This window comes from Caretta caretta, chromosome 3, assembly GCF_965140235.1.
Source record: "Caretta caretta isolate rCarCar2 chromosome 3, rCarCar1.hap1, whole genome shotgun sequence".
Taxonomy (NCBI): Eukaryota; Metazoa; Chordata; order Testudines; family Cheloniidae; genus Caretta; species Caretta caretta.
In genome coordinates, this window is record NC_134208.1 from 111,237,677 (window position 1) to 111,248,143 (window position 10,467).

A 10,467-nucleotide genomic window follows, 5' to 3' on the forward strand; every position below is an offset into this window, starting at 1 on the left:
CTCCCTTCACCCCACATTACAATACTGGTCATTTAACCACAGAATAAACCAGATACTGTATATTGGATGCATGATGTTTGGCAATGCCTCCAGGTAGTTGGGGGGTTATTAAATCCTGACACACCTCTAATGCATATGACTGCTTGTCTTGTTAACCAATTGTACTGGGTTAATTGATTTGATTTGCTAACACATTGACTCAGTGTTCGATTTGAAATGAACAGCAGAACAGATTTAAAGTCCATTCTGTGGTCATCATGTACCGTTCCACCTAACTGTAAGCAATCTAATAAAGTGGGCAGATATGATGTTGCTGGTCTCATTGCTGGCAACAGCCATGAGGGTTTTGTAAGGAAGCCTTAGTACAAACTGGGACTGGTAAGTATCCGAGTGTGTGTGTGTTTGCTTGCTGAGGAAGTATCCGAGCGTGTGTTTGCTGGGAGGGCAGTGTGAGAGCCTGAGTGAGTGTCTGATTGGCTGCTAGCCTGCAGGGGGCGGGCATTAGGGTGTCTGTTTGTTTGCATCAGGGAAGCCTGGCTGTTTAAAAGTAGCCAGAGCTTCGCGAACCAGCTGAGCGTCGGCGAACCAGCTGAGCAGCTCACAGCAGAAGTTTGCCTGGGAGTTCGCCTGGAGTGAGCCCAGTGAGGCTTACGTCTTGCAAACTGCTCTGAGGAAGCTCACAGTAGGAAGGTGATATGGAAGGGGGGGGGGGTTCAGCTGTTGTGACCTGCACTGGATGTGCCATGTTTGTCTTTCTTCCACAGGACAGAAGCGACTTTGTCTGTACAAAGTGCAAGCTGGTCTCCATATTGGAAGAGAAGATTGAAGGTCTGGAGCAACAGATAACGACCCTGCGTTGCATACGAGAAACTGAGGATTTTCTGGACAAAACTCAGGATAGGCTTCTAGGGGCACAAAGCTCTAAAGATATAGAGCAGGTTGCACAGAGGAGCCAAGAGGCCAGTGAAGAAGCTTGGCAACATGTGACCTCCAGAAGAGGTAAGCGAAATGTCTGGGTTCCAGTAACACAGACACAGGTAACTAACCGCTTTCATGTTCTCTCCACAGGTACCGTTGCGGAGAGTGGACCAGATGATACGTCTGGGGCGAGAAAGCAGAAGGAGACTCCGCTGGTTGGAAGGCATGAGATGCGATGTCCTGAGGTTGGGGGTTCCACGACCACCACTCCCAAGAGGAGAAGGCGGGTGGTGGTGGTCGGGGACTCTCTCCTCCGGGGGACTGAGTCATCTATCTGCCGCCCTGACCGGGAAAACCGAGAAGTCTGCTGCTTGCCAGGGGCTAAGATTCGCGATGTGACGGAGAGACTGCCGAGACTCATCAAGCCCTCGGATCGCTACCCCTTCCTGCTTCTCCACGTGGGCACCAATGATACTGCCAAGAATGACCTTGAGCGGATCACTGCGGACTACGTGGCTCTGGGAAGAAGGATAAAGGAGTTGGAGGCGCAAGTGGTGTTCTTGTCCATCCTCCCCGTGGAAGGAAAAGGCCTGGGTAGGGACCGTCGAATCGTGGAAGTCAACGAATGGCTACGCAGGTGGTGTCGGAGAGAAGGCTTTGGATTCTTTGACCATGGGATGGTGTTCCATGAAGGAGGAGTGCTGGGCAGAGACGGGCTCCATCTTACGAAGAGAGGGAAGAGCATCTTTGCCAGCAGGCTGGCTAACCTAGTGAGGAGGGCTTTAAACTAGGTTCACCGGGGGAAGGAGACCAAATCCCTGAGGTAAGTGGGAAAGCGGGATACCGGGAGGAAGCACAGGCAGGAATGTCTGTGAGGGGAGGGCTCCTGCCTCATACTGGGAATGAGGGGCGATCAACAGGTTATCTCAAGTGCTTATATACAAATGCACAAAGCCTTGGTAACAAGCAGGGAGAACTGGAGGTCCTGGTGATGTCAAAGAACTATGACGTGATTGGAATAACAGAGACTTGGTGGGATAACTCACATGACTGGAGTACTGTCATGGATGGTTATAAACTGTTCAGGAAGGACAGGCAGGGCAGAAAAGGTGGGGGAGTAGCACTGTATGTAAGGGAGCAGTATGACTGCTCAGAGCTCCGGTACAAAACTGTAGAAAAACCTGAGTGTCTCTGGATTAAGTTTAGAAGTGTGTGCAACAAGAGTGATGTAGTGGTGGGAGTCTGCTATAGACCACCGGACCAGGGGGATGAGGTAGATGAGGCATTCTTCCGGCAGCTCACGGAAGCTACTAGATCGCATGCCCTGATTCTCATGGGTGACTTTAATTTTCCTGATATCTGCTGGGAGAGCAATACAGCGGTGCATAGACAATCCAGGAAGTTTTTGGAAAGCGTAGGGGACAATTTCCTGGCGCAAGTGCTAGAGGAGCCAACTAGGGAGGGGCGCTTTTCTTGACCTGCTGCTCACAAACTGGGTAGAATTAGTGGGGGAAGCAAAAGTGGATGGGAATCTGGGAGGCAGTGACCATGAGTTGGTTGAGTTCAGGATCCTGACGCAGGGAAGAAAGGTAAGCAGCAGGATACGGACCCTGGACTTCAGGAAAGCAGACTTCGACTCCCTCAGGGAACGGATGGCCAGGATCCCCTGGGGGACTAACTTGAAGGGGAAAGGAGTCCAGGAGAGCTGGCTGTATTTCAAGGAATCCCTGTTGAGGTTACAGGGACAAACCATCCCGATGAGTCGAAAGAATAGTAAATATGGCAGGCGACCAGCTTGGCTTAATGGTGAAATCCTAGCGGATCTTAAACATAAAAAAGAAGCTTACAAGAAGTGGAAGGTTGGACATATGACCAGGGAAGAGTATAAAAATATTGCTCGGGCATGTAGGAATGATATCAGGAGGGCCAAATCGCACCTGGAGCTGCAGCTAGCAAGAGATGTCAAGAGTAACAAGAAGGGTTTCTTCAGGTATGTTGGCAACAAGAAGAAAGCCAAGGAAAGTGTGGGCCCCCTACTGAATGAGGGAGGCAACCTAGTGACAGAGGATGTGGAAAAAGCTAATGTACTCAATGCTTTTTTTGCCTCTGTTTTCACTAACAAGGTCAGCTCCCAGACTGCTGCGCTGGGCATCACAAAATGGGGAAGAGATGGCCAGCCCTCTGTGGAGATAGAGGTGGTTAGGGACTATTTAGAAAAGCTGGACGTGCACAAGTCCATGGGGCCGGACGAGTTGCATCCAAGAGTGCTGAAGGAATTGGCGGCTGTGATTGCAGAGCCATTGGCCATTATCTTTGAAAACTCGTGGCGAACGGGGGAAGTCCCGGATGACTGGAAAAAGGCTAATGTAGTGCCAATCTTTAAAAAAGGGAAGAAGGAGGATCCAGGGAACTACAGGCCAGTCAGCCTCACCTCAGTCCCTGGAAAAATCATGGAGCAGGTCCTCAAAGAATCAATCCTGAAGCACTTGCATGAGAGGAAAGTGATCAGGAACAGCCAGCATGGATTCACCAAGGGAAGGTCATGCCTGACTAATCTAATTGCCTTCTATGATGAGATTACTGGTTCTGTGGATGAAGGGAAAGACAGTGGATGTATTGTTTCTTGACTTTAGCAAAGCTTTTGACACGGTGTCCCACAGTATTCTTGTCAGCAAGTTAAGGAAGTATGGGCTGGATGAATGCACTATAAGGTGGGTAGAAAGCTGGCTAGATTGTCGGGCTCAACGGGTAGTGATCAACGGCTCCATGTCTAGTTGGCAGCCGGTATCAAGTGGAGTGCCCCAAGGGTCGGTCCTGGGGCCGGTTTTGTTCAACATCTTCATAAATGATCTGGAGGATGGTGTGGATTGCACTCTCAGCAAATTTGCGGATGATACTAAACTGGGAGGAGTGGTAGATACGCTGGAGGAGAGGGATAGGATACAGAAGGACCTAGACAAATTGTAGGATTGGGCCAAAAGAAATCTGATGAGGTTCAATAAGGATAAGTGCAGGGTCCTGCACTTAGGATGGAAGAATCCAATGCACCGCTACAGACTAGGGACCGAATGGCTAGGCAGCAGTTCTGCGGAAAAGGACCTAGGGGTGACAGTGGACAAGAAGCTGGATATGAGTCAGCAGTGTGCCCTTGTTGCCAAGAAGGCCAATGGCATTTTGGGATGTATAAGTAGGGGCATAGCGAGCAGATTGAGGGACGTGATCGTTCCCCTCTATTCGACATTGGTGAGGCCTCATCTGGAGTACTGTGTCCAGTTTTGGGCCCCACACTACAAGAAGGATGTGGATAAATTGGAGAGAGTCCAGCAAAGGGCAACAAAAATGATTAGAGGTCTAGAACACATGACTTATGAGGAGAGGCTGAGGGAGCTGGGATTGTTTAGCCTGCAGAAGAGAAGAATGAGGGGGGATTTGATAGCTGCTTTCAACTACTTGAAAGGGGGTTCCAAAGAGGATGGCTCTAGACTGTTCTCAATGGTAGCAGATGACAGAACGAGGAGTAATGGTCTCAAGTTGCAGTGGGGGAGGTTTAGATTGGATATTAGGAAAAACTTTTTCACTAAGAGGGTGGTGAAACACTGGAATGCGTTACCTAGGGAAGTGGTAGAATCTCCTTCCTTAGAGGTTTTTAAGGTCAGGCTTGACAAAGCCCTGGCTGGGATGATTTAACTGGGAATTGGTCCTGCTTCGAGCAGGGGGTTGGACTAGATGACCTTCAGGGGTCCCTTCCAACCCTGATATTCTATGATTCTATGATTCTAAACAATAATCAAAGTGGAATAATAATAACTTAAGCAGTGAAGTGGTAAAATGAAAAGGACTTAACATCTGTATCAAAATGAATGTGCAATAGAGGAGCCACATATGGAATAACCCAAAAACCAGCAGAGATTTGGGCCTAGGAAACGTCTCTAGCTCAGGTGTCTGACATGCAGGTTCCAAAGGGTGCATGGAATCTGCAGAGCAGTACCTGGGAATGGGGTTATTCGTGTACCTGAGAGCCAGATCACCAGCTGCAGCTTCTTCACTTCATGGAGAATTCTCCAGCGTTGGCTGGAGTCATTTGTCTTCACTTGAACAGGAAGTGCCCCCCCGAAAGGGGTTGGTTTGGGTGCAACCGGCAAATAAAAAAGGCACTACTTTGGACTACATCACCGGAGACTGGAAAGACTCAAGGAAAAATTAATAGCTGGCACTCGAACCCCCTCGAGTGTATAGTCACTGGGCATTTGTCTGGTCACAATGCCTTTGCGCATCTGTCAGATAAAGCAGAGCACCAGCTGCACTCAGGAACATTAGTTGGATTTGGAATTCCTCCTGAAGGGATCTGGGGCCACAAAGAAATTAACCAATTACAAGGAGGCAGCATTTTCAGATGCAGCAGATATAATCTTGTTCTGGTATTTTCAAAGGTCTGGAACAAACTCTTACTGTGCATTGGAAGCGTTGTAAGAGGGACATAGCAGAATATAAACCCACACAAGGAAAGGAATTTTCCTTGAACTATCTACAGTTTGTAGCTTTGTTTTAAGCGGGGTGGAGTGTGGGGATGAAACGCCAAAGGAAAAGTAGCACGTGAGTAAACTCATGCATTGGAATTTGAGACAATCATATGTGTGCATAACACTTCGGAAACATTGCTAAGAACTGCAGTCTTTATGGAAGATTGCCCCGTGATTCTGCCAAGGTCAGTGTCACGACTGGAGCGTTCAGTAATGTAGGTGTCAGTTATGCTTCTGAAGTTCATTCATCTCCTTTTCAAAATGAGAGTGACTGCGAGTCTTTGGAATTTTGCTCTTTTGCCATGTTCTTCTCATTCCAGAGTGTGTTGTCTCCCTTCTGGGCTTGTGCATATATACAACACATGCCACATTTGGGTATGGGTCATTGCCCAACATTGTTAGCAAGCACAATCTGGATTTCAGACATACAGTAAAGTAAGTGGAAGAACCAGTTTAAGCTTCTTTTAGTTTCCACTCCCCTGGAAAAATTAAGCCATTTCATCTGACTATTTTACTGGTATTATTTATTACACTGACACTGTGATACAGACAACAAAGTCCTGAGTGCACTTCTAAATGCTAGCCATCATGATATTTGCGCAGGCATTATGATGGCAGATATATAAAAATTTAGACGTCAACTCATCATTAGTTAAAGCTGAGATCCAGCAAAGCACCTCAGCACATGTGAAATGTTATGACTGAAGCCCATGGGACTATTCTAATACTTAAAGTGTGCTGAAGTGCTTTGCTGGATCAGGTCCTAACTGGGGGGGAGCATGTGTCCTGTACACTCAACGAAGGCTTTTATAATTCCAAAGAACAAATAGTTAGAATGTTTGATTACTTGCTACTTACCTCAGTTACTGTCCCCTCACATCCCTCGTCAAAAAAAAAGCAAGTGTACTTTGAATAGGTATAAACAGGTTCCCAATGATCTTCCTTTCATGTGTCTTTCTCTCCTCTTTTGTCATCAAGTAAGCAGATTCATGGGAGGAGAGATGCTGAGGTTACTCTTTGCTTTTCTCATCTGTATTGATTTTCTGTAATAATGCCAGTGGATTTTTATTTATTTATCACAGACTTAAATAGGAAGAACCCAGTGTCTTGACAACAGCACATGGAGAACCAGTTTTGGAAGCAGCTTTTGGTGATTTGTCCCTATGCTTCACAGAGGTGATGTGCTTTAGCCTGGAGTGGGGGAGGGAACTAGGAAAAGGAGAGGATGACAGCTGCACATGGTGGTCCAGGTTCTGATCTCAGCAACAGTGGTATAACTCTGGAGTAGCACTGAAGACAATGAAAATACTCCAGATACATACCAGAGTCTCTGAGATCAGTATTTGATCCTTTATCTGGTGACCCTTGGAACAGCACTAATGTTAGGACTAGTCAGGAATGGAGAACAAAAGCCATGTTCACCACTGAAATAACATTTTTGATTTCAATGTCATACGCAGAAGCTCACAAATGGACAAATGGCATAGCTCAGCATTTTCCATAGTGTATTCTAGTCATGTTTCACATTATTTCTTCTCAGCAATCAAGACAAGACTAATCAAATTTTTCCTCTTTAAAATAATCATCTTGGCAAATTTTGTTAAATAGTTTGCCAGTTGTTGTTTTTTTTTTTTTTGTCTTGATGCAGCATTTCCTCACTCATCCAGTCTTTATGCTTTCAAACAGTAAACTGTGTAATAAGGGGAATGAAACTTCCAAAGCAAATAGAAATAATAGAGGTAAGCTGTATACTGAGGTCACACTGCTCTCACTTCCGGGAAGCAGACCATCTATTATCCCATCCACTGATCCTTTCACAAGGTTCCTATTCATTTCAAAACTGTCCAAGATTTTTGTCACTCTCCACAAACTCCTTGATCTCCCTCTGCTCCTCCTTCTTACTTTGCTTCCCCAGCATTAGCCACCTCTTCCTGGATCTTTTCATGTGACCTTGCACCATTGGAAGGTCATTTATTCTGCCCTGTCTGGAACACTGGAACACTCCCTCCCACTTAAGTCACATCTTCTCTTACTATTGCTATTAAATCTTCCTCTTTTATTAGTATATGCCTGATTCTCATTCTGCAGAATGTTTTGTCATATTGTGTAATAAAGCAATTCTAATTCTACAAACACAGTATGGTACCTATTTAATTTATTTATTGTTATCAATTCCTAAAGTTAGGCACCTAGATCCACAGCTAGGAAACTAAATAGGATGCTTGACTTTCAAAGATGCTGAGCGCTCACAGCTCTCATTGATTTCACTAGTATTTGAAGGACACTTTGAACAATCCTCAGATGTGAAGTGCTATATGAGCCCCCAAGTATTATTACCAAGGAAAGACAAAAGAAACAGGAAAGACAAAAGAAACATGTGCCTGGTGATGCTTGAATCTGTTCCTTGTTTTGAACTGAAACAGCCTATTCCAGCTTGGAACATAAGACCTTTTCCGTAAAGTAGACACACATTACAGAGCCAGAGAGTCGGGATTCTTAGGAACTAGGCCACAGGGTGTCTGTGGCTGCAATCAAGTTGGCAATATTTTGGTTTGTTTTGGTGGTTTTGGAGGGAAGAAGGGGATCCCTGTGATAGTTGAATCAATCACGTAGATCCTTAATATACCATTAACTTTCAATTACAAGCTTCTTCTGTTAACACAGAGCCATGGTCTCAGTGGAGTCTTTACTGCCACTGTAGCTGGAGTCACTGATTCTCTCTCTTCACCCAGCTATAAGCCCCAGGTGTGACTAGCATTATCATCATCCTTTTAGAGATAGGGTTGCTCAGGCACAGAAAAGTGAGGTGATTTGTCCAAGCTCATGCAGCAAATCAATGACACAACAGCGAGCATCACCCATGTCTCTTGTTTTCCAGGCTGGGCCCCTGAATGCTGGAATACACTGGACCTCCCCCACCTTCATGCTCCTAAAATAGAGGTGGGCAAACTATGGCCCGTGGGCCACATCCGGCCTGCGGGACCCTCCTGCCCGGCCCCTGAGCTCCTGGCCCTGGAGGCTAGCCCTCCCCCACTGTCCCCCTTCCCCTACAGTCTCAGCACACTGCGCCACCGTGCCAGGCAGCACGGTAAGGGGGCAGGGAGCTGGGGGTGGTGGGTTAGAGGGCAGGGGAGTTGGGGGTGGTGGTCAGGGGCAGGGGTGTGGATGGGGCAGGGGTCCTGAGGGGGCAGTCAGGAAGGAGGGGGGGGTTGGATGGGGTGGGGTGGGGCAGTCAGGGGTAGGGGGTCCGGGAGTGGTCAGGGGAGAGAGAGCAGGGGGTGGTGGATGGTGTAGGAGTCCCGGGGGGAAGCCATCTGGGGGTGAGAAGTGGGGGCCAGATAGGAGGCAGGGGCTGGGCCACGACTGGCTGTTTGAGGAGACACAGCCTCCCCTAACCAGCCCTCCATACAATTTTGGAAATCCGATGTGGCCCTCAGGCCAAAAAGTTTGCCCGCCCCTGTCCTAAAAGGACTAGTTTGCTTCTCTCCCTGGCACATCTCCTCCAACTATACAACATGCCCTCTGTGCACTTGGTCAGTTATCATACAATATCAGGGTTGGAAGGGACCTCAGGAGGTCATCTAGTCCAACCCCCTGCTCAAAGCACTTTTTGCCCCAGATCCCGAAATGGCCCCCTCAAGGATTGACCTCACAACCCTAGGTTTAGCAGGCCAATGCTCAAACCACTGAGCTATCCCTCCCACCCTAAATGCCAAAGGCAGATAGTACCTGTGCAAAATATGAAAATCATTCAACTTATAAATAAGTGACTTTGAAGCTACTGTTGCTTCAACTGCACTCTCCCACTCTAGGGCTCTGGCTTAATACATGGGGGTCCTTTCCCCAGTAACACTTGAGAGGCTGTGCTGTAGCAGCTCTGCAGAACAGCCATTTCTGTCTGACAACAAAGAGTGCAGCCAGCCACACACATTCTGATGCTTCCATTTGTTTAGGCATATGTTTGGAAGTGCCTTTCCCACCTACTTACCCTATTCTGAAACACAATCCCACACATCATGTTTAGGATCAAAACACCTATTCCTGGGGCTTGACTTTATTAAACAAGTAGATTTTAATGCTCAAAAAATCACCACTTGCAAAGTGCATTCACATCCAGCACCTACCATGCAGGGCATTGCTATTGACTTTTAAGATTTGCTTTCTGTGGCTAAACTTGAGAATAAAACTTGTTCAGAAGTAATACATATCATGACGATCGCACTGACAGTGATGTCAATGGGAGTTTTGCCATTGACATCAAGAGGAATGGGTTCAAGTAATCCCTTTATAAATACTATGCTCAAAACTATGCCCCCCAAAATAGTGCCTTTTCCTGAGGAGTACCAGAGAAAAGAAAAAAGAAAAACAAATTCCCTTAGCTGAATATGTTAAAAAATACAGTTCTGTTCATTTACCCATGAGAACAGAAATGCTGAGAGTTAGAAACTCTTACCCAAGTTTTGCTCTCAGCTACATGGATGCAATTCCTATTAAGCAGACTTTTGTCCATTTTCATTTTAAAGGCTGATATCTGCTTGCCAGATATGTGCTTTCTCTACAGTCCTTATGCTTTTACTTATATATTCATGATTTCCCATTACATAGCTCCGCTGTTTTTTTGATTAGTGGAATGGGGTTATTTTGCTTTAAATTCTACATTAGCTTTGAAACATCTTCACTGCAATTTAGTGAGAAGGAATAAAAGGAGAGAGGAACAGAGGTTTTGTGGCAATTTTCTTTTTACTATATCAAATCAACAATTTTCCCAATTCCAGAACAGTAAAGTCAGTGTGTAATCCTGTAAAGTAGAGATGAAAAAACCCTACAGTGGTAGGTGCTAAAGTCCATTCTTTTGTCAGGGAAAGAGTATTCCCTACAGTACCTTTCCTAGTGCTTGTGCTTCTTCTGAGATTGGGTTTCTACCAGTTCCCTTGGCATTGTATTCCAGACACACAAAGGTCTCACATTTCCCAGCACCATGCACCACGAACATCACTGTTTTCCTGGGCACCTGGCTCCCACCAGGGGT